Source organism: Bos indicus x Bos taurus, chromosome 16, assembly GCF_003369695.1.
Source record: "Bos indicus x Bos taurus breed Angus x Brahman F1 hybrid chromosome 16, Bos_hybrid_MaternalHap_v2.0, whole genome shotgun sequence".
NCBI lineage: Eukaryota > Metazoa > Chordata > Mammalia > Artiodactyla > Bovidae > Bos > Bos indicus x Bos taurus.
In genome coordinates this window covers 74,362,271-74,385,431 of record NC_040091.1, presented here as the reverse complement: position 1 = coordinate 74,385,431, position 23,161 = coordinate 74,362,271, and the positions used below count along the sequence as shown (strand labels likewise).

Below are 23,161 nucleotides of genomic sequence, written 5' to 3'. Positions count from 1 at the left end.
AGCAGAGTGGGAAGATGCCAGCTCTCCTTTGAAGAATGCCCCCTACAGACAGGGCTGGTGCAGGAAAAGCCTTGGCAAGATAGTGCCAGAGCCATGAATCATATACTATCATTGATCACATTAAAAAATACACACTTGTAAGTGGCCAGCAGATAGCATAAAGTGATCAGGACCAGAGAGGGTGGGGTGAGACTCCCCCCCGGAAGGTTTCAGACGAGGACTCTTCTATGAGGAAGTCAAACTCACTATGACACATGGCAGCAGATGCAGAGGGAAGGCTGTGGGTTTTGGAGGTAGGATGTGAGTGCACGCTAAGTCACTTCAGTCGTGTCTGACTCTTTGTGACCCCATGGATTGTAGCCCACCAGGCTCCTCTGTCCATGGGATTCTCCAGGCAAGAATACTGGAGTGGGTTGCCATGCCCTCCTCCAGGGGATCTTCCCAATCCAGGGATTGAACCTTCGGCTCCTGCAGCTCCTGCATTAGGCAGCAGATTCTTTATGGCTAAGCCACCCGGGAAGCCCTTTGGAAGTAGACCTGGGTGCAAGTCTTGCTCTACCACTTTCTAGTTCAGTGACCTTGAACACATTATTTAACCTTTTGGAGTCTGACTTTCCTCAACTGTAAAAGGATACCTCACAGGGTTGTGGCGAGAATCAATGAGAAAACAGACGAGGTGTTTTGCAAATGCTACAGTTCTGAATAAACACCAATTACTCTTGTTTCTGTTTTTGGAGAAACACTTGCAAGGGCATCATCTCCTTGGCAACAATGGCTGCCCTGGGTGGTGGTGACGACAAGGAAGCCTTGGCCTCACTCAGGTGATGGGGTGGTTCTTGTGCGTGGAGCTTGGGAACCCAGGCCTCTGGGGAGGACTGGTAGCCATCACTCCAGTCCCTTGGGCCCCACACTGCCCTGGGCCTCACCCCCTCCTCTCAGGGCCCTGAGAGAGATTTAAGGGCCCCTTTTGGGCTCTGGATGATTCACCAGGTGCCCCTGGCAGGAAAGAAGGAAAGGGGAAGAGAGGACAGCTGGTCTACAGGAGAAGAGAGAGATGCTGAGAGCTGCTTGCCCGGGCTGATCTCCACAGTTTGGGGGGGCTCTTCCCATGCTTGGGGTCTGGTCAGCACAATGGATGGAACTCCCCTCCAGTACCTTCTCCGCCTCTCCTTCTTTCCCGGGCTTTTCTGAACCAACAGCCTGCCTTTGAATAAAAAGCTGTAACTCCTTTTTATGAGGAAGCTTCTTAAGCAGGCTGTGTGCCCACCCTGTCCCTCCCCACCTTCAGCTTCTATTATTTTTCTCTCTTTGTCTGAGGCTCTGAGCTCTTGGCAGAAAAGATCCAGAGCTGTCAAGCAGCTTCTCTTAAGTAACAGGCGCACGAAGGCTCACACGGAGCAGGGGAACCGCGGTGGCACTGGATAAAGGAGACACGTGGACACGGCGGGGCCAGGGGCACTCTGGGCAGAGATGTGCCCACTTACGGGGCTTGTCTGTGCCAGAGCGCACTCAGCCTGGAGGACCCTGAGCACCTGGGTGAGCGGGGAGGAGAGAAGAGGCTTTTGAGGCCCTACAGTGGTGAGCGAAAGTGAAGGGCACAGTTATGGGAGAAGCCGGACACGGCTGGGAGAAGAATGTGCCGGAGGGGAGAGAGGGAAACACAGGCCGGGGCAGCACGGGGCCACCTGGGCCGGAGATGAGAGGGCTTTTCCAGGGAGGATCTGGCCCCCCGATGATGAATGGGGTGTGAGAGAGGAGCCTGGAAAAGGGTAAACAGCCAGGAGGGAAGCGAGAGGGAGGGAGGCGGGAGGAGAAAGAATGTTGAGGTCAAAGAGCAAAGAAAATGCTCCTGGAGTGACTAATTCAAGATCTAGCAGGCGGCCTGTCAGGAGCCACATGTGCTCAGGACATGCGAGGCCCCGCCTCCCCGCCCGTGGCCCCGCCTCCCGCCCGAGGCCCCGCCTCCCCGCCTGAGGCCCCGCCCAGGTGCACGCAAATCTCTTTTCCCGACCCACTCCACACTCTCTGGCAAACCTTCCTTTCCATTTGTCCTGAGTCTCCAAGGGACCCCACTGTAGTATAAACTAGCATTTGTGTAGCGATCTTATAGCTAACTATAATAAGAATTTCACCTACACTGACTGCCAAAGAATCGATGCTTTCAAATTCTGGTACTGCAGAAGGCTCTTGCGAGTCCCTTGGACTGCAAGGAGATCAAACCAGTCAATCCTAAAGGAAAGCAACCCTGAATTTTCAATGGAAGGACTGATGCTGAAGCTGAAGTTCCAGTACTTTGGCTGATGGGAAGAGCTGACTCATTAGAAAAGACCCTGATTCTGGGAAAGATTGAAGGCAGGAGAAGAAGGGGGTGACAGAGGACAGGTGGTTAGATGGCACCACCGGCTCAATGGACATGAGTTTGAGCAAGCTCCAGGAGATAGTGAAGGACAGGGAATCATGGGGTTGCAAAAAGTTGGACACAACTGAGTGACTGAACAACAGCATCCAGTTAATGCACTGCTCATGCAAGCCTATGAAGGAGAGAGGAGCATCAGCATAACCACTTCACAGACATAGGCAAACTTGAGGTGAAATATTTTGGAGAAAGCACTGATTTGGAAGTGGGCCTTGGACGTGATCCTGGAGTTACATCCCTCTCTCTGCGGCTCTGCTGCCGGGAGTGAGAGGTGCCACCAAGTGATACCAGCAAGGACAGAACCCCGACTCTGGAGGTCAGTCTCCCTGCACCAGGCAGGCTCCGGCCACACCCAGCATACACTGTCACCACTTCCGGAATGGGGGTGCAGTGTAAGGAGCTCAAGTCAGACTTGCATTCTTGGGGACACCCTGTGAGAAAGGAAGAGGCCTGGCTAGGAGCCCTCCACCCAATGCCCCTTGGCTCCTGTCCAGCCCTGGGGAGAGGCTGAGGACTGGAGATGGCTCACGGGCAGGTGTGGCAGGTAAGAAGAATCCAGAAACAGGGCTTTGCAGGCAGAGAGGCTGGGGTGCCAAAGTCCCCTCCCCACCTGACCTGCTCTTATCTGTGGGGAAGAAAACCTATACTTGCCACCTCCCCTTCTAAGACCCTTGCTTCCATGGTCCCAGCAGCTGGCCCGAGATCGCAGGCAGACCCTACCTGCCTCTGACTGCTCTGTCTTCTCCAGCTCTCTACCCCGGCTCCGCGGGCTCTGAGTCCCAGCCCTGGCAGATCACTGATTAATTCAGGGCTGTTTAATAACCCTTCTATTTCGATGAAACAAGCTGTCTCGTTTTCTTTATTTTTAACACCGACTTTCGTTTCTTTGCTAAGCATCTTACTGTCATTTAAATTTCTCTGTCTCCAACCAAGCTGATAATAGACTGGAGTGAGCAGCTGCTTCCATCCTGTTTATGACAGTGATTAGAAGTTAGAGCTGTGCAGGCAGAGAGCTGACCATGCACGCGGCTCTGCCCCTGCTTGTAGACAGAGGGCTCACTTGGACACGATTAGGACAATTCTGGCTCCAGGAGAGGCCGGGGCTTATCCCAGTCCTCCAGCCTTCCTGGCACCCTGCTCCGAGGGGAGTCGTGGGGTGGGGGCGAAGGTGTGAGAACCAGCTCTGTTTACTGTGAAATTTAGGCCAGCAGCTGCCGGTCATTCTCACGGGCCTGACACCCAACCTCACTTCTCAAAGGAGCCTTTTCCTGCATTGAATTCCCCAAGCAGCAAACAGAAAGACCCACGGTGAGAGCGCTGGAGTGTGGGTGAGGACTTCGGCCATCACCTCTTCCACCTTCCTGCTCCACAGGAGACCTGGTCATCACCTTCCAGCCTCTGCTTGAATCCCCCATGTGGATGCAGAGTTCCTTCCCTCCCTGGATCATATGACCGGCAGATTTCTCTCTCCTGTGTTCCCACAACACTTAATTTGTACGACCATTATTTGCATGTGTTCCCCTGTTTCCCTTGCCACACCGGGAGCTCCTCAAGAGCCAGGACAGCGCCTTGCCTCCCTCGCATGATACCCGCCACATAGCAGGTATTCAATAAACATTTGTACAAAGTTAATTACGCTGTGCCAACTTCAGCCTCCTTGCAAGTAATGCAAAAAAAAAAAAAGAAAACAAAACCCAAAACCTTTCTTGTGCCTGGGCAGGCTCCTGGGGAGGTGGCCTGTCTGTCCCTACCTGGACAGGTGTTCTCCGCTTCCTGTCCTCAGGCCAGAGGCCACTGCTTCCTCAGAAGACAGGGCTTTGCTTGGCCCTCCAGGCCCAGAGTGACTACACGGCTGGTGGAAGCCTTGGCCCAGGAGGCTGGGGGCTTGTGGCGGGAGTCCGTCAGGTGGCCTGGGCCAGGTCCGCTGGATCCCAGCCCTGCCTCCTGTGGCCTTTGGGCCCACCATGGCCGCCTGAGAAAGCTCGCAGGTGTGAGCTGGGCAAACTCGGCCGGCCCCGGCTCCCGCCTCCCGTTCCGGCAGTCTCCCAGCCAGCTCGGTTTGCAGACAGCTGCTCAGGTCATTGTCTCAGCCTCTCCAAGCTGTGAATGCCGAGTCTATAGAGACCGCCACGCAAACAGTGCCCACAGTGCCTCTGGGGAGGGAAGGGAGAGCTGGGCTTTGCCAGGGCCATTGACTCTGCAAATACCAAGGCCTGCTGTGGATGGGGGAAAGCTTGTTGGAGTCTTTAATGGGGGGGAGCGGTTTCTCCACACACTGCCCTGTGCCATGGAGAAGCACGGGGGTGCCCGAGGGCTGGCAGACTGGCAGGGCAGGGGAGAGGTCCGGCCTCAGGGACACCTGCTCAAACCCAAGAAAGAGAGTCAGAGACGTGGCGGGGCACAGGGTCGAGGCATGAGAGGCTGGAAAGAGAAATTCCCACACAGGCAGGTGGAGACGGTGTGCTGGGCTTGGCTGGGGCAGACGGACCTCCTCACTCTCTCCACAGCTCGACTCGCCGGGCTGGGTGACAACCCACTCCCCCAGGTTGGGCTCAGCTTCTGCATCTATTGTGTGGACTGGGGAAAAGTTGCGATCAAACACTCAGAGACGTTTCTCAAGTGTTCTACATTTAACACCTATTCTCCTGCAGTGCAAACGGTTTTCTTCATAACATTCTGGAAAAGAAACCCCAGGCACCTTGTCACCCTCGCTTTCCACCTCTGGCTCTTGGGCAGTGCTGCGGAAGGCACGGGGCTCCCTCTGCTTGCATCCGCCCTCCCGTGCTGTTTCCAACAAGGGGCCAGGCTCTGCGCTGAAGAGGGGAGGGCTGGGTCAGGGGGAGCTTCTTGGGCTAGTAGAAGACAGCTTCTCCCCCGACATCCTGCTACGTTCTGCCCAGGGATCAGCTCTGCCCAGGGATCTAGTTCCTGAGCCCCAGGGTCTAGCTTGGGCCCTGGGCCCTAGTGTCTGCAAGTGCTTTTCATGCTGTGTCCATCCCATTCATATCCATGCTTCTAGGAGCTCCCTCTGCAGACAAATGTAAGCTGATTGCAGGCAGGCAGCTAGGAGCTGAGAACTCTGCCCTCTGTCCTTCATTGGAGGCTGACTCCCAGGAAAATGCCAACGTGTCAGGTCTGTGATAGTATCGTAAATCTCTACTCTTATATGTGAAGACATCAAAGCCCCAAGGGTAGCAAATTCAGAATTCAGACTCCATCCCCATGGCTTAGTCCTAACCCAGAGCCACACATATGACCTGGGTGCCAGGATCACCGTGGGTTTTGTTCTCAGTTTCCAGTCTCCACTGAGTCTTAAGCTCTTCATCTATTTCTACATATAAAAATCTTTAGCACACAGATTTTCTTTAAATAAAATCTTATTTTTATCAGAAAATTCCAAACAAATTTCAGAGAGAGAGAGAGGGGAGGGGAAAACAATCTCCAGCTTGGCTGTATTTCTGCTCTAACTTTTAGAATTATTTTGCACATTGTGACAATTGTTGTTTTTCCAAATCCCTTAACATTATCTTCCCATGCCCAACTCCAGAACCAAAGGCAAGCGAGGGCGCTTGAAGAGTCAGGGAAAGAATTCATCCCCACTATACAGATGAGGAGACAGAGGTGCTGTGTGACGGGCAGGACGCCATTCTCCCAGAGTGTCTTGGGGCTCCCTCGTATCTCCCTCTTTGACCTGGGAGCAATTGGAGGATGAGCATCAGTCAACAGGTGAGAAGGCTTTCAGGAAGATGGAAGAGCCACAAGTGTAAAGGCAGGCCCTTTGTTCTCATGCATCAGGACCCTAACCTGCCGCAAGCCTCTTCCTGACCATCTGTTCCGACCCCTCTTAGCTGCTCTCAGGATCTTGAAGGCGGGTGCCAGGTGTGACTTCCCAGTTTCACAAATGGTTCACACGGTTTTCTCAAAGCCTCTCACAGCTAGGTTCTTGGGCCCAGAACCTGCAGGGCTTCACACACTGGGGGTCACTCGGAATGGGCCGTTAGACTTGAATTCTGTTAATTTCCAGATAAACCTCAGGGGGTGTTTGCCTGGCCGGAACCTATTGGTTATGGGTTTTAATTTCACAGACAGTCAAGGGACTTGCCAGGAAGGTCTGGGTGGCTGGGGTGAGAGTAGGGGGCCAGTCCTTCCAGGGGCTTGTGAAACCCTGACTGCCTCTCTCCTGGAAAAATCACCAGCCTCCAGCGTGGAGCAGGGGCTCAGATCCTGTAGGGCTGGCTGACCTGGCTCCCAGGGCTGGGCACAGTGATGGAGCCTGGCCCGTCCGCCTGGCTTTGGCCAAGGGCTTCCAATGAGAACCCCGAGTTCAGAAAGCAGCTTCTTCTCCCTCAGGTATCTTTGTAGCTCAGGAAAAAAAAAAAAAAAGGGAAGCTGCAATGGGGGGCGGGGGTGGTCAGGGGAGGTGGGAGGTCAGAGGCCAGTGTAATATTTACCCAGCCCAGCTGAGGCCTTTCGCTTTCATGGAGCAGGAAACCGCTTCAAAGCGGCAACGTCCCCTGGTGTCACTTCTGTCTGCCCGCTGACCCTCCTGCCTCCACCGGGCAGTCAGGGCTTTCTCACCAGCCCTTCCTCCCCTCCTGAACCTTCCACCCTTGGCCGCTTCAAGGCAGAAACCCTCTGCCCTGCCTCCTGCCCAGAGAGGTGCCATGACTTGTCCATGGTTGCACAGCGATGCCCACACCTGGGCGCTCCAGCCTTGGGCCTCTCGTCTTTCCTCTGAGTCAGTCATCTGTCACTTGGGGACGCAGGGCAGGCACTGGGGTTACAATTCCTCACCCGAAGCCTCTATACCATCCACCACCAGAGCACCAAGTGGAAACTGAGGCCAAGTAAGCTCCTGGAGCCTCGAGTTCGGTGGTTCTTCACACCGGGCGGGGGCGGGGGTGCTTACAAATTCCTTTTCTTCAGAAATACACACACACACGTACACACATACACGTATTTCTCAAAAGCATAGACTTTTAAAGGTTTCAAAGGCCTCTTACAGTCCAAGCACGCCCCCTGGTTCTGTCCACCCCAGGCCCGGGTCTCCTCGCACCCCAAATCTGATCTGAACACGTCAATGTACAAGCAGAACACTACCCTCCATTATGGGATTAGAGAAAGTTTTCAAGTTGAAGTGAGATCCGCCTGCTTGTAACCTCCCTCCCTTAATCCTCCTGGCCTTCTCTGTGGACAGAACCTTTAAAGGAGAGTCCTTCTCCAGGAGGCAGACAGAAGGCAGGGATGGCTCTTGGAGGGGGCTTTCCTGCTCAGTCAAGGTGAAGGGGGGAAATCCGAATATATTTTCTCTGGGTTCCCTTTAATGGGTTCCTTCAGACAAGAGTGCGTGCGCTAACAGCAGGATTCTGGACACTTCAATGTGAATACAGATGAGTAACAACATTTCTTGATGAAGCACAGTGGAGTCCAAGCTGCCAGCTCCAGGAGACCGGAAAGGGATGCAATTTACATAGAATACACAGTGCAAAGCCCTTGGGAGGGTGCTACATGGAGATCTTGCTCTAGGATGTTGACTAATAGAAAACAACTACAGTGGTGTCAGTTTAAAATCCGTGGAGGGGGATGAGGGGAAAAAAAGGCTGGGGTAGCTCTGAGAGGGTGAGGAATGGGAGAGGGTGAGACAGGCCCTTTTGACGGGAACTGTGAGGTTTTCCGGCATCGCAGTCTCCCTCCCAGAAAACCTACGAGCCAAAAGGGAAACTTCTGCACCTCCACTCCCTCTGATCCCCCAGCATACTGCTAACTCCATTCTGCCTTTACTTTCATATTGAAATTCAGGGAGGGGAGGTTCATTTTCCTTCCCTCCCAGGATGCTGTAAGTGTCTTGAAGGTAGGATCAGTTATATTTTCGTCTTGGTCCTGGGTGTTACACATTCCTGGCACTGCCTAAGTGATCAATTTCTACTTGATTAAACCTAAGTGGGTTCTGATTCCAGGTTTCATTGTCTTTCTGTCTTGGTTCAGCACAAGGGCAATGATTCTCACTTGGAGTTTGTTGAGCTGTTCCACTCCTCTTGCTGCTATCCCTCCCTGTTCCTCCATAGGCAAAGAAGAAACCAAGGTGGGAAGGCAGGCTTGTAAATGCAAAGATACAAAAAGTTTAACTCCCCAGACAGCGTGGAGAAGAAGTCAAGGTGCCTTAGTGAGGGCCTCTGCCCCCTCTCTCAAAGCTGCAGAGAGAACACATGTTTTTTGCAGGGGGCAGGCAGAGCAGGGGGGATAATCCACTGGCCCTGGGAGCTCTCCCCCACTTCCTTCTCGCAGACAAGCTGAACTCTGCAAGGGTGAGTCCACCGCCTTTTATCTCTCATACCGAAAGTAATTTTAGCCAAGGGAAAGCGGGATTAGACTTTCATAACATGATACATTTATCTTGTTTTTCTTTTTTCCTTGCTCTCTCCTCCCTCCACTCCCTCTTTGACCCCAGGTAAACGTGAGCCAAAGGGGGAGCCAAGATTAAATATCAGAGGAAGCTATCAGATCCTAAGAGATGCTCCTTTCCGGCCCGCTGCCATCCCCAAACTTTTAATATCTTCCCCACCCCCATCAGACGGTTACTGTCTGCTCACATGAGAAAAGCCTCTGGACCCTGTTCTCTCCATATTGTCCTCTGCTGAAATGAAAGGGGGAATTATAATTCAGAGAAAGGCTCCCACAGAGAGTATGAAGACAAAGATGAAATCAGTGATACAACGCTGACGTGCGTTCAGTTCCTGAAAGGTCTCTTTTAAAAAGTCTCCTCAGGAGCAGTCTTACCACCACCTGAGACTGTTTGGAAAATGCACGTTTAGGGGGGCTGGGAGAAAAGGAAAGCCTGTGAAGGCACCTTGGGGTCGGGCCAAAAACTTGCATCGCCGATAAAGAGAGGCTAGAGCCTCTCCGTGGCGGGGCCAGCTGGCGGCCAGGACTGCTTGAGAATGCCTGCCCGCCCCCCGGCCCCCAGACACATCCTGCCAGCCTGGCAGGCCCCTCCCGGCGCGGCTCTCCCACCCTGGCCCCCTCTTAATGCCGCAGGCGCCCTGTCCTGCTCCCCGCCACCAGACGGGGCCCCGACGTCCCACCAGCAATGGGACGCTGCCCGTTGTGGCCTCAGAGCAGTGACAGCTGGGAGTTTCTAATATATCTTAACTATATTTTTCCTTCTCCTAAACAAAACAAACACAGCAAAAACAAATCAGAAAACACACACACACAAAACCCTCTACAAAGCCACCGTTTAGGGCCCAGCCTGGTTTTCAAGCGCCCCCTCTAGTGGAGAGAACCTGCAGCTTCGGTTTCCCGGTTCAGCCCCTTTAAGGCCCGGGAGGACCCGAGGGTCGTTCTGCCCGCATCCTTCCCACCGGCGGTCCCTGAGTTTGCTCTCAGCCCTTCCCGCCCCCTTTCACCGTCAGGCTCTCTGTCTTCGTCTCTGTCCTCTGTCACCCCGCCCCCTCAGCCTGTCTGTGACTGCTCCTGCATCTTGCTTGGGTCTCACACGTGCGCCTGGTGCGCCTGTGTCTGGGTCTGCATCTCTGGTCAGTCTGCTGGTTCCCTCCCCACAAAGTTCAGGGCTCCAGGTCTGGGGAGAGGGAAATGCTTTGACCAAGCCATGGAGCAAATGGCCTGTCTCCGAGGGCCAAGGTGGGGACTCCTCACCCAACTCAGGCGTTCCCCCAGGGGAGGGAACCCCAGCCTCACGCCCGCTCCCTAGCAAACCTGGCACCCCCACAGGGCTGATGCGCACGTTTGAAGCAGTCTGTAGCCTGAGCTCGGAGCTCCGGCCTTGGAGGCCTGCGTGAACCCAGCATGCCCCCTCCGTCTACTCTCCCCACCATCCCGCCAGCATCCCCGTGGGGCAGCCTGCTGCCAGGCCAACAGCTGGCAGAGCCCCAGGGAGGGGCCGGCCGGCAGGGGTTGGGAGGAGGATGCTGGTGCCAGCGGAGGGGACAGAATAAAGGGTCAGTGGGGCCCGGGGTTATCTGGGGGCTGAGGGGAGACAGGGCGGATGGCCTGCGGTGAGGAGAGGGGGGCACAGGGAACACCCCACCCTGCAGGAGACAGGACCAGGCCAGGCCAGGGGCCAACGCTGAACTCACGGTGGGAGCAGGAGCCCCTGCGCTGCTGGGACCTTTTCTTTCCTCTCCCCGCCTCCCCTCTTCCTCTCCCTTTACACTTTCCCAGTAGGGACCTGGCTCCCCAACAAAGAACTTTCTGGCCTCTATTTCTGCCCTTGAATCCCAGATAGAAGAGTAGAGGTTCCCTATGCCCCAAAGGCCAGGAAATGGGGCCCTGGAGAAGCTGAGGGCTACACCCAGGGAGAAAGGGGGTGTCCAGCTCTTACCTTCATCCCTCCTGGCCCTTGGGACCAGCTGTTTGACCCCCTCCCCCCATCCCCGGGAAGAACAGCTTTTCTCTGTCTCCACAGGGCTCACCTTTAGAAACAACCAGACAAGAAGGGAACACCCCCCCACACCCCTCATTTACTCTAATCAGGCATGAAATCTTTGTAACTAAGTGGAAAAAAAAAAAAACTGTTTCCCATGAGGGAATCAGTTCCGTTCATTATTGCTGGAACTGAGCATCTGCGAAGGGGAGAAAGATGCTCTTAGAATGAATTGATAACAGACTGGCCCTGGGCGAGGGCGGCAGTGCTGGGGGGTGGCTGTGTCCACGAGCTCTAAAACTACAGCCCCCCAAAGCCTGCTCCTGCCAGTTTCCCTGTTGACCATCTTGACTTATTTGTAGTTTACAGACTCCAGTAATACGATGCTCCGGTCTCTATGATCAGAACGGGCCGGGGGGGGTGGGGGTGGGCTGCAGGCTTGGCTTGGGGTGTCTCTCTTCCCCTCGGCTGTGATGGACACAGATGATACTGCCCCCCCTCATCCCTGTCTGCGTGTGTGGAGACAGCTGTGTGGCAATGCAGGGAGACAGCTGGGGCGGGGGGTGGGGTGGGGGAAGGATATCGCTCCTGGAGACAGAAATCGCCTCCCCCTGCACCAAACCCCAGAGCTTGGAGAGGCAGCCGTAGCAGAGGAGGCAGGACAGAGACTAGAAACCCCCCCAACAGTGACAACTCCAGCGCCATAAATATTTCATGGCACCTGAACTGGCAAGTTGAGGCTGCTGCCAGCTGCCGCCGTGTATATTTAACTGTGTCACTGGCCTCCCCTCCTGCTCGTGTGTTTCCTTGTAATGTGCCCATGAAATAAAGATGAACAGAATCGCCAGAAGGATCTGGAAGTGGGAAAGGAGCCTGGTAGAGAAGTAGCTGTTCTTCAAGGGGTGTCTCTGGAACCTCATGTTAAGCTCAGACTCCACTACAACAGCTGGAGAACTTTTGCATCCGACATGCCTGCGGCTCTGATGGTCTAGAGGCTGGAGGGGGTGAATGTTCCCTGGTGCTCTGGGGACAGGGGTGGGTGTTCAGGGCAGCTATGAGAGCAGGGCCACCAACCTTGTAATTGCATCGTTTCTTTGGGGGTGATGGGACACCACCATTTACTCTTCATTTAGCCTAGGGCTGCAAGGCCAACCAGTCCCCCCGTCCGGCACCAGGCTATGAGTGACCCTGGTCCTTACATCCTGTCAAAGAGAAGGGCCAGGTGGAATCCCCTTGCCAGACTCTTGGTCCTGGGCAGAGGGGCCCTTCCCACTCTCCATCACTTCCCACCTTGACGCTCCTCAGCCACGTCTCCATTGCACAGCGCTCTACACGTCATTTCCATTTAGCTGCTCTGCAAGCCAATCTGCCCCATCCTAATATGATTTGCTGAGGACAGCGAGGGAGCAGAGAGGGCAGCCCGCCCTACCCTGCCGTTATCAGTGGTGCCCGAAGATGGCTGGCTGGAGGGCTGAGCGGAACCACTCTTTCAGGTGACGCTGACAGCAGGCGAGGACACGTTCTGGGATGAGGAAGGGTGGGTAGAAGCAGAGATGCCAGGTGGAAGAAGGGGAAAAGCAAAACCTCACCAGGGCATCTTGCCAGATGGCTCTTAGTTTACCCACCTTGCTCTGGACCCCCTCTCCCCAGGCCAAGGAGGGGACAGCCTAGGTAATTACTTCAAAAGGTACTAGATGGGGGTGAAGGGAAAGTTAATGAATTCTTCTCTTCTTGCCAGGAGGTCACGGGAGAGACAGCTGCTAGCAACTCCTGGAGCATTCTGGGGTGACTGCACAAAAGTTGTGCATCTCAACTGGGAATAGCTGAATTCTTCCAGCCAGAGCTATCTCTTCCCTGGGCTCTGTCGCTCTGGGGAAGGCCCCAGAACCCAAAGCCTGCCCAGAGGGAAGAGTGAAGTTTCAAGGTCTGGGAAAGAAGCCCAGCAAGACAGGAGCCTGCTCTTGTTGGGGTGGGGGTGGAGGCTGAGCTGAAGCTGACTCCCAGCTCCCAGAAGGTCCAGCCCTGCCCAGCCCAGTACTCATCTTCATCTGCCGCTCATAACCTTGTCCACTGTGCTCAGGGATAGAAGGAGGGGGATTGAGTGGGTTCCCAGATCCCAGTGGGTTCCCTCCAAGCTGCTAGGTCCCCAAGCCACCACCTCGAGCTGGTCCTGTCTCATGTCCTGTGTCTACCCACTGCTAGGATATGCCATGGTTGCCCTAGGATCTTAGATTCTCACAGGAGACCAATGATATTTCCACTACCCACTTCATAGGGCTCTCATTTCTAGAAACAGCTGACTCCCTCCAACTCCATCCCTACAGGATGAGTCTGAGTAGGTAGCTCTTTCCTAGAGCAAGGGTCATGCCAAACAGGTGGACGTTCGTCAGGGGCCTGGGATGGCAGTTTCGGGATGGCTCTCTCTCTCTGACCATCCAGACCATGATTAACGTATGTATAGAGACTACCTGTGGGATGGAGAAACAGGGCTAGAATTTTCTAAGATCCCTACATCACTTGTGGGGTGGGGCAGGAAGAAGCCTAAGGAAAGAAATATTCTAAAGTGTCTTATAAGGGGCCTCTCAGACCCAAAGTAAGCTCATCCTTCAGCCCCCGACCCTCTCCTGCAGCTCAGACCTGGGGGTGGCGGTGATGGGCGCTTCACCTCCAGGGCGCACAGAGCACTTGTCCCATTCCTGCCTTGGACTCCTTCCCTGAGCCTCGGGAAGCTGCGCCTAGGATTCCCGAGTTCCCTGCTCCAAAGAACCGCCAGTGGCCTCCAGGGTCTCTGGGCTCCGGAGTGAACGCCGCCCTCCCCTCCGCCCCCAGTCGAGCGGCGGCCACCGTGGACCCGGCTTTCCTGCGGGTGCGGTGCCCGGGTAGGCCCGCCTGGGGCTGCAGCTCTCGGGACAGCCCCGCCACCCCTGCGCTGCCCGGAGCCGCAGCTAGCCGGCAGGTGCGCCGTGGAGGCGCGCGGAGGAGCGCCGCCCGCCAGCAGCCGGGCGGGGAAGCGAGGCGCCGGCGGGGAAGCCGGGGCGTGAGGCGGCCGCACCGAGTGAAGCCCGCACACGCGCGCGCGCCCGGGCGCCGCGCTCCGGCCCGCGAAAGTGGCCGGCCCGGCGCGGGGACTCGCCGGCTGCAGCCGAGCCCCGGCGCTCGGGGCTGGGACCCTGCGGAGGCGGGGCACCGGGGAAGCCGCCGCGAGGCGAGCGCGCTTCGGGAGGATCGGGCGCCTGGCAGGCGCCGCGGACTCCGAGCGCCCGGCCTCGGGCGCCGCTTACCCAGCTCGGAGATATCGGTCTGTCCTTCCGTCCCCGGTCCGACCGCTTCGGCCGCCGGCTACCGAGGCCGGCGCGCTGCCTGCTTCTCCGGCTGCTCACGGCTCGCGATCACGCGGACGACCGCATCCACATGGAGTCCAAATTCATTAAAATCCACGTCAAGCCACCAGCCACTTATCTGTATTCCTGAAGTGGCCCCTCGGTCTCCGGCCCGCGAGCCCCTCCGTCCTCCGCCGCCCGGTGGCAGCCCCGCCGGGCGCGGTGGCCGGCTCGCGAGGAGAACCGGGAGGCGCCGAGGGGGCGTGGGGGTGGGGGGGCGCGGCGGCGGTGGTGGCGGCTGGCGGTGGTCTCTCCTTGGGAAGCGGCAGAGCCCCGGCTGTCTTCAGATTTTTTCCAGCGCGACTTTCCGGGCTCCTCTGACATCAGCAATCGCGGCGCTTCCTTCCCTTCTCGCTCCCCGGGTTCGTTCACAGTCCCATTTCCTCCGGGAACCTGGCTCTCCGGATCTATTTCGAGGTTGGCTCCGCTCGCTCCGGCGGCCCCCTGGCTCCCCACGGCTCCCGAGCTCGCGCGGGGTCTCGGTCTGGATCGCGGGGTTCCTGTCTGGATCGCGGGGTCCCTGTGTCTGGATCGCCTGCCCTTTCGGCTGAAAAATTCCCAGCAACTGCGTTCGGCCGCGCTCCCGCTCCAGTCTGGCGCGGACGGCGCTGCGCCCGGCGGCTCGGCTCCCGCGGCGGCGGCGGCGGCAGGGCCCTGAGCGCCGGCCCCCCTATATTACCAGGCGGCTCATTATCATAGAGGCCGCGCGCCTTAACCCCCTCCCTGCCGGCCGCGCCCGCCCGGACGGGGGCCGCGCCCGCCGCTGGCACCGCCCTCTGCAGCCAGCCCCCTGCCCCTTCCCCGCCCACCCCCCCCCCGCCACCCCCCCTCCCGGACCTCCTCCTCCGCCAGCTGTCAACAAAGGACAACCAGCTTGGGCCGGGGGAGGCCGCCCCGCTGTCTTCTCGGCGCCCAACTCCAGCCTGGACCCGCCAGCCACCTTAAGTGGCCAAAGCGGGATTGCGGGGGGGGTGGGGGGGGTGGGGGGTGGGCACGCCAATCGTGCTGGGGCCTGGGAATTCGGGTGGGGGCCTCGCCGAGCCCCTCGGGGCGTGGGGAGCTCAGGACAAGCGGAGTGGGTGGGTGAGGTCAGTCGGGACGTGGACACCTCCCCCCGCCCCCCGCCCCTGACAGCATCACCTGTCACCGCGCGCATACTGCACAGTTCCTCTTCGTCTTTAATTGGAGGGGTGTGTGGCGGGGGGTGGGGGGACCGGCCTTTGGCTGATGAGGTTAAGAAGGGGGCTCTCGGAATTTGTGCAAGCAGATTCCGTCTGCTCGTGAATCTCAGAAAGCCAACAAGCTGTCAAATGAGGTTTGAAGTTGTTGTTGTTGTTTTTAATTACCATTTTTATTATGTGAAGAGGAGCCTTGCTCTGAATTGCAAGTTTCCGACTCTGGTTAGAGACCCTGGGCATCTGGCAAATGTAGGGAGGCTGAGATGAGCGGGGAGCTTTCTATGTCCAGACCCAGGAAGCCTTCCTGGCAGGGGAATCAGAGAGGTAGCGGTACAATAACTTGTTTTAATAAACTAAGGTGAGAGGCGCCTGGATTCCGGATGGCAGGGCCTCAGCGCCTTAACTTGCTTGCTTCCACGTCCTGTAGAATCTCGGTTCCCCCCGCAGCCTCTGCACGCGGCTTTGCGAAACAGGCCTGCGAGCTGGACTCCAGCGACTTCGCTGGATCTGCCTAGTCCCTGTTGGCGATCAGAGCACACGCGAGTTTACTCAATACGTCCAAGTATTCTGATAAGCTCCGTCTACTGCCCTCTCGTGGCCACAGCCCTCAGTGGTATAAAGAAAAGAGAAGGGGGAAGAAAAAAATCACAAGAAAGCCTAAAAGAAATCGCACGTAATTCTCAGGGCAGCAGGGGCCTTAAAGAACAAAACAAAAAAAAAAAAAGGAGAAATAAATGTAGACTCACCTGTTATGCTGTGCAATCACCCCTTGAATTAAGTAAAGTATTGTGGGGGAAATGTAAGATTTACTTCATCCACAGAAATTAGCTCATTTCTCAAAAGTTCTTTCCTCACTGTTAATTAGCTGAAATTCGTCTTCTTGTGACTTAAACTGGTTATTCTTTGTAGTGGCCTGTGCAGCCACAAAGAATTTGTCTAAGCTGTCTTTCCTGATCCATACCTGCTCTGTTCTTTAAACTTCTCTAGTATTTATTGTTGGCAGTCCTCCAGGCAATTATCATGTTACTCTATATTATTATTTATTTCTCTTTATAACTTGATCTTGTCTCTCCATCCAGACAGCCTTGCCTACCGTCTTAACTTTGGTTAGACTGAATATAAACCACAATTTATTAAGGAATATGATTTGAAGAAGTTGCTAGAAGATTTTGGAAAATTTCTTTGTTTGATACATGGAGCATGGGTCTGGTCAGCTCAACCCAGGATAGGCAGTGGTAGGCTTGGAAATACCTAACTGATAAAGCTTGAAGCTGAAAATTAGGACCTTCTGGTTCTCAAATCAAGTGCTGCATGACTCTGGAAGAGGTTCCATCTCTCTCTATTTTTGTTGTTGTTGTTGTTCAGTCGCTCAGTCATGTCAGACTCTTTTCAACCCCATGGACCGCAGCACGCCAGGCTTCCCTGTCCTTCATCATCTTCCAGAGCTTGCTCAAACTTATGTCCATTAAGTTGGTGATGCCATCCGACCATCTCATCCTCTGTTGTCCCCTTCTCCTGCCTTCAATATTTCCTAGCATCAGGGTCTTTTCTAATGAATTGGCTCTTTGCATCAGGTGACCCAAGTATTGGAGCTTCAGTTTCAGCATCAGTCCTTCCAATGAATATTCAGGGTTGATTTCCTGTAGGATGGACTGGCTTGATCTCCTTATGCCTCAACTTAATTATGTCTTGGGACAATTTTGATTTTGGTAGCAATTTAAATAACTTTCTAATCCTACCTCCTGTGGTCCAGAAATCAACCCTAGAAGGAAGAGTAAGGGAGGTGAAATGAAACACTCACTGCCTCCTCCACCCCAGTCTCCCCTCTCCCTTTCAAATGAATAGTGAAGAGAGGGAGGGAGAGAGGGAAGCCAGGCAGGAAAACCTGTTGCACGTGACCCAATGCCACCCAGTTTGCACATCGCCACGGAGCACAGCCTGAGGTCTGAGTCCTGTGACGTGATGGGGTGCCTGTGGCCAGCAAAACAACGGCAAGGACACTACTCGGTCTCCTGGGAGGCACCTGTTAAGCACCCTCAACTTCTCTGGGCCTTGGTTTGTCCATCTGTAAAATGGGAATTCCTACTTTGAATCTTCAGAGAGTTGTGGGAGCTAAAATAGAAATATATAGAAATGTTAGCAGATTTTAATAGTGTCATTAAAATGGAAAGATTTGTTCATATTTTTAGTCCTGATAGGCTAAAACAAATATAGGTCTTATGAGTTAAGCACATTATTACAACAATATATCTTGGGAATAAAAAAAGAACACCTCAGATTCATGCTGTATATTTAGATATAGCACTCTCTGAGGCAATGGCAATATATATGAGCCTTTGATCTTCAAAGGTGCTCCAATAATCATATCCTTTTGATCACTGGGTATCCATTCATTCATTCATTCCACAAACATTATTTATTAAGAGTGACTTTATTAGATTTCTTAAATGGAATGGTATATAGTACATGATTATTTCTTCCACACATATTTTTTTAAGGGAAATTATGCTGATAATCTTGCTCATAGGTTTCATGCCCTCAGACCCATCTACGTCTTTCTCGGACCTGAGTTTCCTGGCATCTTTGTGGGCTTTGATGTCCTCTTTCTCATCCTGTTCAGCTGATATCAAACTCATGGCCCCTGGGGACTCGTCAAGCCTCTGCCAGCCCCTTGCAGTTCCTCCTCGTGTCCATCAGGAGTAATGGTCACAGCCCAGCACAGCTCTGGGCAAGTGGTGGGTGTTTAGTAAATGTCTATCGGATGAATAGAGTGATGGGTGGGCAGATGTTTGCTGTAAGCCCAATCCTCATCTTTGGAAGACTGAAACAGGGTTTTCCTCGCCCCAGCCACCCACCTCTATCTACAGGCCACGGTGCACCTGGATCCTCAGTCCTGCAAAATCACCGGTGCCTACTGCATTGCCATTCTAGGCCCCATGCTCTTCTTTGCTGGTCCCCAGATGGGTGGCTTGGGCTGGGGAGGAGGATCAGAGGAGTGGGAGAGAACAGGACAAAGGCACACTCCGGAATGGAGCCGAACTTTGCCCGGGAGAAAGAAGCATTGCTCCTGCAGAGGCAGGTCTGGCTGAGCAGGCCTCCGCAGGCCTTTGCAAGCAAGCCTGAGACTTTGGGGGAGAATAGGCCCAAGTGGGCAACAAGCCCATCCTCAGGGGAAGTCCTCTCTGTCACAGTAGCAGCTCCAGCCCCACAAATAGATGCCAGTCCGGTAGCCCCTCGGATGGCGGGAGGTATTTTTGGTGCTGGAAGGCGGCCATACTTTGGCAGGCTTTCAGCATCCAGTCTGCTCTCTTTCGGAGGTTGGGAGGGTGGCAAGCAGTCAGTGTTGAGCATGGGAACGCTGCCTGCGAGTGTGCCCGTGCATACATTTAGGGGCCTGGGCTGGGGGGCTGTGTGCTTGGAGCTGTGGGCAGGAAGCCAGTGTCAGCGGTGACCGTTGGGTGGAGCATGGTCTCTTAGCGGGCTTGCCTCTAGCTCCCAGAGCTGAGACCGCGGGTGCCCCCACCAGCTCCAGCTCCCTTGGCTCTAAGAGGCCTGTCCCCTTTCATTTGCCCCACCCGTCCTGAACCTCCCCCATTTCACGGCAGGGACACGTTCCCCGGTGGGTGGGCCCTTCCGTCTCCCACCCGCCCACCTCACTTTTGCCAGTGGATGCTGAGGCAGGCACAGTGCAGAAGCAGCCGCCCCTCCGCCCCCCACATGGACTGGGACCGAGGGCCTGGTCAGATGGGCCAGACTTGAGTGTGTGGGCCAGGGCGTGTGAATGAAGAGCGGTGGGCCACTGGGCTGGGTGCTGGGGACAGCGGTCCAGGATGTGGCCACTGGGCACCTGCTCCAGGATTCTCAGCACCATACATAAAGATGTCAGCCACCTCTCTCCTCCCCTTCCGGCCCTTCACAAAGCCCGCGTTCCTGTGTACCTTAAACAGTAGCCAGCCTGTTAAGGCTCCAAATCAAACAAGGCGGGATTTCACTCCTTTCTCACTCAACCTCCCAAAAGTGGAGCTGGTGTGCCTGTATCCTCAGCTTCTGTCCCTAACCCTCCCTCTCTCTCTCCATCCATCAAGAATGCTGCTCTGGGAGGAGAATATTCTCAGAGGCTCAGCCAACTGCAGCCCTAAACCTATGTGAAGGGCCTCTGGATCCATCTAAAGACTCCTGTGTGTCCTGGGTGAGAAGATTGCAGGGGGCAAGGGAGGAGCGTGGACCGCCGGGCTTCAGATGTGGGAGGTGAAGATGGGGTGAAGGGCTCAGCTCCGGCGTGTGACTTTTGCTGCTGTTCTGTGTAGGGTACTGAAGACCTGAGAAAGGGTCCTCCTTGCTATTTTTTTCCCTAAGAGATCCCCCCAAAAGGAGACATACTACCGGTTTGGCCATGTAATCCCTGGCTAAGCCTCTCTGTGCCTCTGTTTCCTCATCTATAAAGTGGAAATGATATCCTTGGCCTGCATGCTCTGCTTCACAAGAATCCAACACGATGCTCACTGTGAGTTGGAGAGCACAACACATTTGTCTAACAGGGATGCTATCTTAAAGTTCTAAAAGTCCTTTTGAGAACCAAGCCTTCTCAGTTGCTGAATCTACAGTCCAACCTCTTGTTCAGTGTTTGAGAGAAAGAGTTGGGCGCCTTAGAGATACCCCTCTGCTTTTGGGGTGGCTACATCGTCTCCCCATCCCGTTGGCGTCCCTCCTTCTCTCCCACGCATCCACAGGAAAGTGCTGCAGACCGAGATTCTCCCCAGTTCCCTTCCTGTGTGGAAGCACAGGGCACTTCCCAGCTGCAATCGAGTTGCTCATAATTGTCGTCATAAAGTGGTCCATGCTAACATGTATTGGGTGCCCACCTTGCTTCCATCACTGCAGTTGGCAGTGTGCCTACCTGACTCCACGTCCTCACAAGTCTGGTCTTCATAGGTGTTACCACCCCACTTTCTAGATGAAGAAACTGATGATCAGAAAGCCAAGGAACTGACCCAAGATCGTCTAGGTAGTCCGAATTTGAACTTGGGTTTCTCTGACATCCCTTTTCTCTAGTTTTGTTCTCTTCTGAGGAGGAAAAAGGGATGAAAGTATGGGAGTCCGCTCTTCATGTGCCAGGACACGGGAGGCTCCAGGCCTGAATCCCCGTTCTCAGCACTGAGCTGGCCAGTGAGCCAGAGGCTCCTTAGGAGTCCTCATCACAAGTCCAGCAGAACATCACCGAGCTTCTGCTGAAGGTCAGCAGTGTCATTTTCTCCTACACAGGAGAGCGTGTTGCCATTGTTATGGTGATCATTATAAACAATCACACTGATGAGCTCAACTCTCCTTTCTTTTGCGGGGTGAATGCATTGAACTGTGAGACTTGGTCCAGAGGAAAGAAGTTGCCCACACGTGCAGGTCCCCACTAGCTTCTGTCAACCTCTGCCCCGCACAACACCGCAGGATAATGGGGTGATGGGCTGGAGCCCCAGCCTTAGAGACAGCATGCCAGCCGGTCACTGTGGAATTCACAGGGAGCAGGGCCAGCCAAGCACCAGAGTCTGCATTCTCCTTGATTGCATCTGGGCTCTGCAAACCCCAACAGAATTGAACTTACATCTCCTCCCAATTAGGGGAGAAAGGAAGACAAGAATGATAGCAGAAGAATTTCTTCCTGCCTCTGATGGCAGGCTCTTCAGGGACAGAACATTAAGCTCTTTCTCTGTCTGCCCCCAGCCTTCTCTCTCCTGTCTGATACCTGGAGGACCTAATGTGGTGCCAGGCCCTCCCTGGGACTGGAGCCTGTGTGTGATTCGAGTGATGAACAGGGGCTGGTTGGAAAAGCTAGACCCCGCCCGGGGGCTTGTCTCGGGTCTGCTGATCTGCGGGGAGGCAGTGCCCAGCAGGGGCTGGCGAGGAGGGGCCTGGGATGCCTCCAGCTTGCTGCCTGATGGCTGATCCTGGGCCTTGGAGGGGTGGGGGTAGGGAGGTGGGGCCTTGCCCAGAGGAGGCTGGTGAGAGTAAAGCCCACTGCCCTCACTGCCTAAATGGCTCAGATGTCCTGGCATCCAGATGCCCACCCCAGGGCCGGCTTCAGTGCTGTAAATTTAGGGCAGGGTGTGAGCTACTAGTGTCTAAAAGGAAAAAGTCAGAAATGGCGCAAGTCTTGGCAGGCAGGAGTCAACAGTGTCATCACCAACATCATGAAACCATTAACAGCCACCAGGAAAGGAATAAAGCACTTTAACGTTATTTGCTGTATTCTGAGTTTTGAATTCCTAGAAAGTAAGGTCCACACATTCTCCTCATAGTCAGTTTAATAATTCCGTTTTTATCCCTTTTCTGAAATAAATTCTTGCCGGTTACCCTAGTATTCTTGCCTGGAGAACCCCATGGATAGAGGAGACTGGTGGGCTACGGTCCACGGGGTCACAGACAGTCGGACACAGCCGAAGCAACTTCGCACATACGAGGTGGAAAGCAAAGATTAAGAGCAAGAGCGATTCTGGTTCTGTCATCTTCTAACTTTCCTCGTCTTTCTTTCTGGGGTCACAACACTGATTTTTGTTTATTTGTTTTTGTGTATGTGTTTTTTTTTTCTTTCTGAAATGGCGTCTACGCACTCAGAATCAGTATCCAAATGGAAAGGCTACTATTTCCATCAATAAATGGAGGTTGGACCCCTTCCCTCTGGGTGTCGGGTGAGCTGGGTGCTGACCTCGCTGCCACGCTTGCCTGGCCTTGCATGAGACCCTTCCCTCCTTTTGGCCCTGGTTTCCGCATCCGTAAGAAGGAGGAATTAGGCTCCTCATGCCCCTCTCTGCTGTCCTCACTCCAACTCTCTCCTTGGGGAATGGAAGAAGGGCCGTGGACACTAGACAGCTTTCTGGCCACGACTAGGAGAGCCCAGTGCCCAGGACACCACCCGGGATGTGCAGTTAGTAACGGAGCTGCAGAGGAGGAATCTGCCTTTGAATTGCCTGCAGTTGGATATTTCTGTCTCTGCCTGCCTTTGATAAACTCTCTTGTCCGCGGCCCTGCGGTTATGACGCTTTCTGAGTCGTGGGTGGCTCCAGCCCCTTCGACCCATCCAGCTGATAATATTTCCTGATGTTTCCGAGGCGAGTAGGGGATTATCAGGTAGGGTGGATCTGCTTCACTTCCTCCCCTCATCCTCCGACCTCTCCCACCTGGCTCTCCCGACCCCTCTCCTCTTCGTGGAATTTCTATCTTATGCTGTCCCACAAGGTCCTGCTGTGCTGTGCTTAGTCGCACAGGCGTGTCCGACCCTTTGCAACCCCATGGACTGCAGCCCGCCAGGCCCCTCTGTCCATGGGGATTCTCCAGGCATGAATACTAGAGTGGGTTGCCATGCCCTCCTCCAGGGGATCTTCCCGACCCAGGGATCAAACCCAGGTCTCCCGCCTTGCAGGCAGATTCTTTACCATCTGAGCCACAAACCACAGCCCTGGCTGCCCACCTGGCCTCCCAAAGCCCTTCTGTGGTCTCTCAGGGACGTTGCCCCCCCCGGTGGAATGCTGGGGAACTTTTCTGGCGTGGGGAAAGCTGGGCAGCCTGGCAGCGGTACCTCTCTGCTCTGCAGTTTTTCCGTGTGGCTAATAATTATTACCCTGTGTTAATCACGACAATGGAAGAATTGCGGGCCTTTATTTCGAAATGATCGGCTCCAGTCAATGACTACTTACGACAGTGAAGGGGAAACATCAGCTCCGGGGAGCCTCCATGTAAATGGGGAGTTGAATGAAAGATCAGAAATAATGGAACACGTATTTAGTTCCATTTTCCTCCCTAAAAGGGCCCTGTC

General features: G+C 54.8%; 1 protein-coding gene across 6 annotated transcripts in view; it reads right to left on the bottom strand.

Moving 5' to 3' along the window:
• The window catches only part of PLXNA2 (plexin A2), a 233,966-nt gene extending 219,131 nt beyond the window's left edge, over positions 1-14,835 (bottom strand). For 3 of the 6 annotated variants that reach the window (XM_027565726.1, XM_027565728.1, XM_027565727.1), the window contains exon 1: positions 14,081-14,835. The gene's annotated coding sequence lies outside the window, so the exon portion shown is untranslated. The remainder of the gene's footprint in view (positions 1-14,080) is intronic. The other 3 variants (XM_027565724.1, XM_027565723.1, XM_027565725.1) reach the window with 1 other exon arrangement.
• Between the last annotated feature and the right edge of the window lie 8,326 nt (positions 14,836-23,161).